The sequence below is a fragment of the Arachis hypogaea genome, chromosome 11, assembly GCF_003086295.3.
Source record: "Arachis hypogaea cultivar Tifrunner chromosome 11, arahy.Tifrunner.gnm2.J5K5, whole genome shotgun sequence".
Classification (NCBI taxonomy): domain Eukaryota; kingdom Viridiplantae; phylum Streptophyta; class Magnoliopsida; order Fabales; family Fabaceae; genus Arachis; species Arachis hypogaea.
In genome coordinates, this window is record NC_092046.1 from 93978206 (window position 1) to 93986798 (window position 8593).

The 8593-nt window shown below is 38.6% G+C and overlaps 1 non-coding gene across 1 annotated transcript; it reads right to left on the reverse strand.

Annotated features, from left to right (window-relative positions):
- Positions 1-2866: 2866 nt before the first annotated feature.
- Positions 2867-2970, reverse strand: LOC112725998 (small nucleolar RNA R71). Its single transcript, XR_003165072.1, has one exon. It is a non-coding gene; the product is annotated as a small nucleolar RNA R71 (small nucleolar RNA).
- Between the last annotated feature and the right edge of the window lie 5623 nt (positions 2971-8593).

Here is an 8593-nt window from a genome sequence, read left to right on the forward strand (position 1 = left end):
AAGTGGCCACGTTAAGAGCCATGTTAACTTAGTTAACGTGGCCTCTGACGTTAAGAGGTAAAGGGGAAGCCAACGTTAGTGACATTCAACTTTGTCACTGACGTTGGCCAAGTCACAATAAGCCACGTTAACTCCCACGTTAACCTAGTTTACGTGGAAGCTAACGTGAAGAAAGTAGGTGGTCGACAACAATAGTGACACCAAACATTGTCACTAACATTGGGATTAACCCACACAAGCCCCAATAAACCACGTTAACTCCCACGTTAACCTAGTTAACGTGGAAGCTAACGTGAAGAAGGAAGGTGATCGCCAACGTTAGTGACACCTAACATTGTCACTAACGTTGGAAGGAGCCCACACAAGCCACAATGAGCCACGTTAACTCCCACGTTAACTTAGTTAAAGTGGAAGCTAACGTGAGGAGGAGAGATGATGAGCCAACGTTAGTGACATTCACCTTTGTCACTAACATTGGAGATGGCTGGCACAGCCACGTTAGAGGCCATGTTAACCTAGTTAACGTGGATTCTAACATGGGAGCTAAGGGCACATTGGAACGTTAGTGACAAAGGTAAGTGTCACTAACGTTCTCGAAGGTTGGCAAGCCTACGTTAAAAGAGCCACGTTAACTAAGTTAACGTGGACTCTAACGTAAGGAAGGGGGAGACTTCTCAACGTTACTAGGAAATGTGAGTGCCAAAAACTTGTGCGAAGGACATAGAGGCAACGTTAGTTGCAACGTTTGTGCCACTAACGTTAAAGTTAACGTGGCTCTTACTTTGGTGAGGAACGTTAGTGAAAAAGGTAATTGTCACTAACATTCTCGAACCCATATTTTCACTGAACGTTAACACCACTAACGTCCTAAGCTAAAGTCTCTGCCCACTTCACACTTTCTCTCTGCAAGTAAAGCCAAGCCCAATGAAGAAGATAACTGCTTCAAACTCAAGATCCAAAGGCCTATACCCAAGACTTTAAGAGCCAACTAGAAGATCAAAAGAGTAGTATATATAGGAGTAGCTTTGAATTATTTTGGGAGTTGGAAATTATAGGGAGCCTCTTGGCATAGAACTACTTTCTGTATTTTACTTTCTCTGCACTTCTAGTTTCATCATGTATTCTCCATCTTTGTTTTCATTTTCCAGAGCTATGAACAACTAAACCCCTTTCATTGGGTTAGGGAGCACTGTTGTAATTTGATGGATTAATACTAGTTTTAATTATTCTTCTTCTATCTTTCCTCTTGATTTTACTTGAAAGCTTTCGATCTTCATCCAATTGGGTAGTTATCTTGGAAAAGAAGCTATTCAAACTTGGATCTCTTCTGAACCTTGAAAGAGGAATGAAGAGATCATGCTAGAAATGCTTTCTCATGCTGGACCAAATTGGGTTTGGATGGATATGTGACTATAATCCTCTCAATACTTGATTTGGGAAATGCATGTGGTATAATCAGTGACCATACTTCATCTCTTCTCATGAGCAATTGACCAAGGAATTGGCTATTGATCAAGATTTGAGAGATTGAATTACAAGGAATTGTAATTCGATCACTTAAGATTGCCAAGGAGATCAATGAGCATTGATTAAGGAAGAGATGAAAATGAAATTGATCCGGAGAATGCAACATCTCCTAAGCCCAATGAACTCCCCATTTCTGATCTTACCCATTCTCTTTAATTTCTGTCATTTACTTTTATGAGCAATTACCCCATTCCCATTTAAGCTTCTGCAATTTACTTTCCGTCATTTACATTCAGCTCTTTATTTCTAGCATTTACTTTTCTGTTATTTACTTTCCCGCCATTTAATTTTCTGCAATTCTCAACCCAAATTCTGATTCGCTCAACTAGAACATTCCTCTAACTAAAGTTGCTTGATCAATCAATCCTTGCGGGATTCGACCTCACTCAATTGTGAGTTTTTAATTGACGAAAAATTTGGTACACTTGCCGAAGGAAATTTGTTATGAGACAAGTTTTCCGTGCATCAAGTTTATGGCGTCGTTGCCGGGGATTGATTGTGCATCAACAATGATTAAATTGTTGGATAAATAGATTGAGCATTTTATTTTTTGTTTGATTTAATTATCCGTTTGAGTCATTTACTTTCTGTTTTAGTTAATTTTTTCCCTTCCCCCCTACTTTTTCTTTGTTATTTACAATTTATTTCACTAACCCACTAACTGTTTGATATATTGCATCACTCACACTAACAGTCATTCTGATAGAAATACTTTCTGCATCTATTTTCCTTGCTTGAACTTGTTGGTTGTATGACAGGGAGAAGAAGCGGGGCTTCAACTTCCTTTGATTCTGAACCTGAGAGAACCTTCTTTAGATTAAGGAGGGAAGCAAGAGGAAAAATAGTAATTGGTGCTGAGGAAGAGGAGGAATACTTTGAACCAAACATGAAAGAAAACATGGAAGACCATCGTGAGGAAGAGACTCACAACCATGGTGGAGGAGGTCGAGCAAATCATGCTGGGGAGGATAGAAGAGTTTTAGGCTCTTACATCAATCCAAACCCAGGAAACTGTGGAAGTAGCATTCAAAAGCCAACCATCCATGCCAACAATTTTGAACTGAAGCCACAGCTCATCACCCTTGTTCAGAACAACTGTTCGTTCGGAGGGAGTGTCCAAGAGGACCCCAATCAACATTTAACCACCTTTCTGAGAATATGTGACACAGTGAAGTCTAATGGTGTTCATTCTGACGCCTATAGACTGCTCTTATTTCCATTCTCACTCAAGGATAAGGCAGCCAAGTGGCTGGAGTCTTTCCCAAAGGAGAGCTTGACAACTTGGGAAGATGTGGTGAACAAATTCTTGGCAAGATTTTACCCCCCTCAACAAATCAATAGGCTGAGAGCTAAGGTCCAAACTTTCAGGCAACAAGATGGTGAGACTCTGTATGAAGCATGGGAGAGGTTTAAGGACCTGACAAGGAAGTGTCCACCTGACATGTTCAACGAACGGGTGCAGCTGCACATTTTCTATGAAGGGCTCTCTTATGAGTCAAAGAAGGCCGTAGACCATTCATCCGGAGGATCTTTGAACAAGAAGAAGACCATTGAGAAGGCCATAGATGTCATTGAAACTGTAGCAGAGAATGACTACTTCTATGCTTCCGAAAGAGGGAACACTAGAGGAGTGATGGAGCTAAACAATGTAGACGCTCTGCTGGCTCAGAACAAGCTCATTACCAAGCAGCTGGCTGACCTAACCAAGAAGATGGAGAGGAACCAAGTAGCAGCAATCACCACTTCATCAACAACCCAAGAAGGAGTGAATGAAGAAGCAAAGGGAAGTCAGGAGCAAGTCAACTACATTGGGAATTCACCTAGGCAAAACCATGATCCATACTCCAAGACCTACAACCCTGGATGGAGGAATCACCCAAACTTTGGGTTGGGAAATCAACAAGACCAAAGCCTGGATCAAAGACGCCCAAATCCCAACAATGCAAGCCACCAACATTTCACATCTAGACCATATCAACACTCCCATAATAACACCTCTCCACATCCAAATCAAAACCAAAATAACTTACCTCATCCTTCAACATCTAATCCCAATCTACAATCATTTGATGACAGACTCTCAAGGATTGAGAATCTACTTGAAGGCATAGGCAAAGAGATTCAAGATAGTAAAGCGTTCCGAGAAGAAGTGATGTCCAATATGCAGAATCAGGATGCTGCCATCAAGAAACTTGAGACACAAATTGGCTACTTATTCAAGCAAATTTCCAGCCACAACTTTCACAGCAATACTAGCTCAACACAAAGGGAGGAGTGTCAAGCTATCACCCTTCGGAGTGGGAAGGAACTGAAGGAAACCCCCCAAAAACCACAAGAAAAGGACTCAGATAAAGAGGAAGAAGAGCAGGATGGAGCTCAAGTTCCTAATCTGAGTTCACAAAAAGGGGAAGGAGTACTGAAACCAGACGTACCAAGAGTCCCATATCCTCAACAATTAAAGAAGAAGGGGGATGACAACCAGTTTTCGAGATTTTTGGAGATCTTCAAGAAACTACAAATCAACATACCCTTTGCTGAAGCAATAGAACAAATGCCACTCTACGCCAAGTTTTTAAAGGAGCTAATGACTAAGAAAAGAAGCTGGAAGAACAACGAGACTGTGATATTAACCGAAGAATGTAGTGCTGTCATTCAGCACAAACTACCCCAGAAATTGAAGGATCCCGGGAGTTTTCAAATCCCCTGTATTATAGGGGAAATCACAGTGGAAAAGGCTCTTTGTGACTTAGGAGCCAGCATCAATTTGATGTCGGTAGCTATGATGAGAAAGATGAAGATTGAGGAAGCTAAACCAACAAAGATGGCCTTACAATTGGCAGACCGATCGTTCAAGTTCCCGCATGGCGTCGTAGAAGATTTGCTGGTGAAAGTGGGAGATTTTATCTTCCCAGCAGACTTTGTAGTGCTGGACATGCAGGAGGAAGCCAAGGCTTCCATCATCCTGGGAAGGCCATTATTGGCCACTGCTGGAGCTGTCATTGATGTACAAAAAGGAGATCTCACCCTGAGATTACACAATGAAAAGATGACGATCAATGTGTTCAAGGCCATGAGTTATCCACCAGAGCAATTGGGAGAGTGTATGAGGTTGGACTCACTTGAAGATGCAGTGCAGGAAAGTTTTGAAGAAGAACCTGAAGGTTTAATAGAGGAGGAGTCTACGTTTAGTGAAGAGGTTGCAACAGTAGAGATTCAAATACAAGGTGCACCAAAGGAAGAGAACAAAAAGTCAGAAGCACCCAAACTTGAACTCAAAGCACTGCCACCCACTCTCAAATATGCATACTTAGGAGAAGATGAAAATTACCCAGTAATCATAAGTTCATGCCTCAGCCAAGATCAAGAGGATGAACTGTAGAACCTATGCACAATTACTCAAGAGGGGGGGGTGAATTGAGTATTGCAACAACAATGAATCTTTTTGCGAAAGTTAAAGACAATATACAAAAGTGTTATTGTACTAGTATTTTTCCAAGAGCTTAACTCAATTGCTAAGCATTTATAAGGAGCTTTTACTTTCCAATAGACACCAACTCAAATAAATTGATCAAGCTTTTCACCAATCGGACTTAAGCTATTCCTTAAGTACTTACGAAGCTACTTTTCGATCACAATTTATTTGCTCAAAGGTAAAAGACAATAATATTGAAGAGATGAGTTTGGAGAGATGCAAACGCTGTTTAGAGTGGTTCGGCACAATCCTTGTCCTACGTCCACTTTCTTTCTCAATCGCTATTGAGAAGTTCCACTATTGCCAAGCTTCAAGGTGCTTGCGCAAAACCTTTTACAATCCGAGTCCTTAGTTTCTAACACCTCACGGTATATGATCACCACTCGTAGACTAACCCACTCCACTTAGAGATACCTTCTCTAAGATTTGCCTTGAGTACTTAGTATACTTCTTTGGTATCCTCACCGACTATAGTGTTTATAACTCTTGACTTAACCTTGGAGATCACACTCCAATTTACAAAGTGTTACAAGAAAACAATTCTCAAAGAATTGTTGAGATGAAATGAGTACTCTCTAGAAGAGTGTATGATTACAATTTTAGCACTATTGAACCAATTGATATTGCTCTCTCAAATTGTGTATTATAACACCTTAAAAATGTGTAGAATGAAAGAATATGAACAAGATAGTTTGCAAATACTCACGTGTATGAAATAAGGCTTCAATCCATCTATTTATAGACTTCCCAAACCTTAGAAACGTTGGGGTGTTAATGGGATGGAGCCGTTTTGTCAAAACTAGCCGTTTTTTATGTTTTTGAATCATTTGCATCGATGCATAACACTTTGCATCGATGCAAATGTGTCTTTGAAGCTGAAATTTGAATTTTCAGCTAGGTTGCATCGATGCAAACATCTTTGCATCGATGCAACAAGTCGTTGCATGCTTTGCATCGATGCAAGATGAGTGTGCATCGATGCAAACCTTAAAGAATGGCTTAAAATCACTTCAAAATACTTAGGATTGATCTCAAACTTGTTGGAGTCAATTCCTATGCTTTTGTACCTTTGAAAACAAGTTTTTAAACCATTTGGCTAGTATCGAATTGCAAGATATGCATCAAAACTTTTTGTGAGTGTGTGTTGAGAGATTTAGCAATTGGTTCTTAACAAGAAGTTACCTAAGTCCTAAGACACTATACTTGTCTTCAAATGTTGTGGACTTGAGTTTCTTGTTGTTGTTGTATTGCTTTCAACTCTTCATTCCTCAACGTTGAATGTTGGTTGATCTTTCAACATGCTTGTTCATTCAAGTTGTTTGTTGGTTTGTCTTTCATGTCGTTTGTTGGTTTGTCATTCATCAAAACCTACGAATACAAACTTCGCATACAAGCAACATGATTTACAATTTCCCCCTTTTTGATAATGACAAACCAATTTTGAGGATATGCATTTATAAATGATTTTGAAAGCAACAATAATGCACTTTGTTTTATAGAAAGCTTTGGAGAAGACTTCACAAAAAAATTTTGCAGGAGTTCCCCCTAAATATGTGCATTTGTTCCCTTAATGGGCGTTTATCAAAGAAAACGATTTAGATATCAAAGTTTTTGCTTAGCGGAAGTCTTTTTGAAATCATTGTTTCGCAAACTTATTTCTTCTTTTCAAATCCTCAAACTTCTTCTTTTTCAAGAGTTCAAAATTTCAAATATCCTCAAACTTCTCTTCCCCCTTTTGACATTATCAAAAGGAAAGGAGTTTGAAATGTGTCATAGAAGCATGCATAAAACAATGAATTTTTTTAAGTTCAATTTCTCTATTAATTTCAAGGATGAGATATTCCCCCTTTCAAAAAGAATTTGATTTTCTCTTTTTATATATATAACAAGCATGCATAATTCCCCCTAAAGAAGTGAAATATATTAAAGCATGCACATTAACTTAAAATAGGGGTACCAAGCCTATTTTGAGTTATTCACCAAATAAGCATACAAGCATTAATCGTTAAACAAAATTATGAAGGAGATATCAAAGTATTTAAACCATAATAGAAATCCTTAGCTTACTAGGAGTTAGTTTAACAGTTCATATAATCAAATAAACATAAAGCAATAAAAAGTGACTTGATGAAGAGGAGACAATCAATCTTGGTCTTCATCATCATCAGTATCCTCTTCATACGGTAGGTGAATGCCGAAATGCTCATATAAGTCATCAATACGACGATCCAAGCGACCCGTGCGATGATTTAAACCATTATAAACTTCAATTTGTTGATCCTCCATTGTTTATAATCTTCAAATTCTTCAATCTACCTCAAGATTAATCACTCATTCATCAACTCATAAACCTACAAAACAATGGCTAATTGGATATCTCCAATGCTTAAGTTAGTAAGAGATACAAAAATAGCAATATAAATACAATGAGTTCAAACAAATCATATTAGATTAGAATCCAAGATACCAAGTTCATTTCGGATGTTAAAAAAAACTTTCTTTACATAAAGGTTTAGTGAAGATGTCCGCTAGTTGTTTACTAGTTTCGACAAATTCAATAACCACATCACCCTTTTCAACATGGTCTCTTATGAAATGATGTCTAATCTCAATATGCTTGGTTCTTGAATGTTGAACCGGATTCTTGGTTAAATTTATTGCACTAGTATTATCACATTTGATAGGAATGTGATCAAGCATGAGTCCATAGTCCACAAGTTGTTGTTTCATCCATAAAATTTGGGCGCAACAACTACCGGCGGCTACATACTCGGCTTCGGCGGTAGACAAGGCTACACTTACTTGTTTCTTACTATGCCATGAAACAAGAGAGTTTCCTAGCAAGTGACAAGTGCCGCTAGTGCTTTCCTATCCAATTTGCAACCGGCAAAATCGGAATCGGAATAACCAATCAAATCACAAGTGGATCCTTTTGAATACCACAATCCAACATTTAATGTTCCTATGAGATACTTCATAATCCTTTTCACCGCACTTAAGTGAGATTCCTTAGGATTAGCTTGGTATCTCGCACACATGCATACACTAAACATGATATCTGGCCTACTTGCCGTTAGATAAAGTAATGATCCTATCATGCCTCTATACTTCTTTACATCTATGTTTTTACCTTGTTCATCTTTGTCAAGGTAGCAAGTAGTGCTCATTGGTGTGTCCATTGCCTTAGCATTGTCCATTCCAAATCTTTTGAGCAATTCCTTGCAATATTTGGTTTGGCCAACGAAAGTTCCTTCTTTTCCTTGTTTGATTTGAAGACCAAGGAAGAAGTTGAGTTCGCCCATCATGGACATTTCAAATTCACTTTGCATAAGGTTTGAGAAAAATTTGCAAAGTGATTCGTTAGTTGAACCAAATATTATGTCATCGACGTAAACTTGTACCAAAAGGATATTTTTGTTTTCAATCATGATAAATAAAGTTGTATCAACCTTCCCTCTTCTAAAACCCTTTTCTATTAAAAACTTGCTCAAACGTTCATACCAAGCTCTTGGAGCTTGTTTAAGACCATAAAGAGCTTTCTTGAGTTTAAAAACATGATTAGGATTTTCATAATCCTCAAAACCGGGAGGTTGT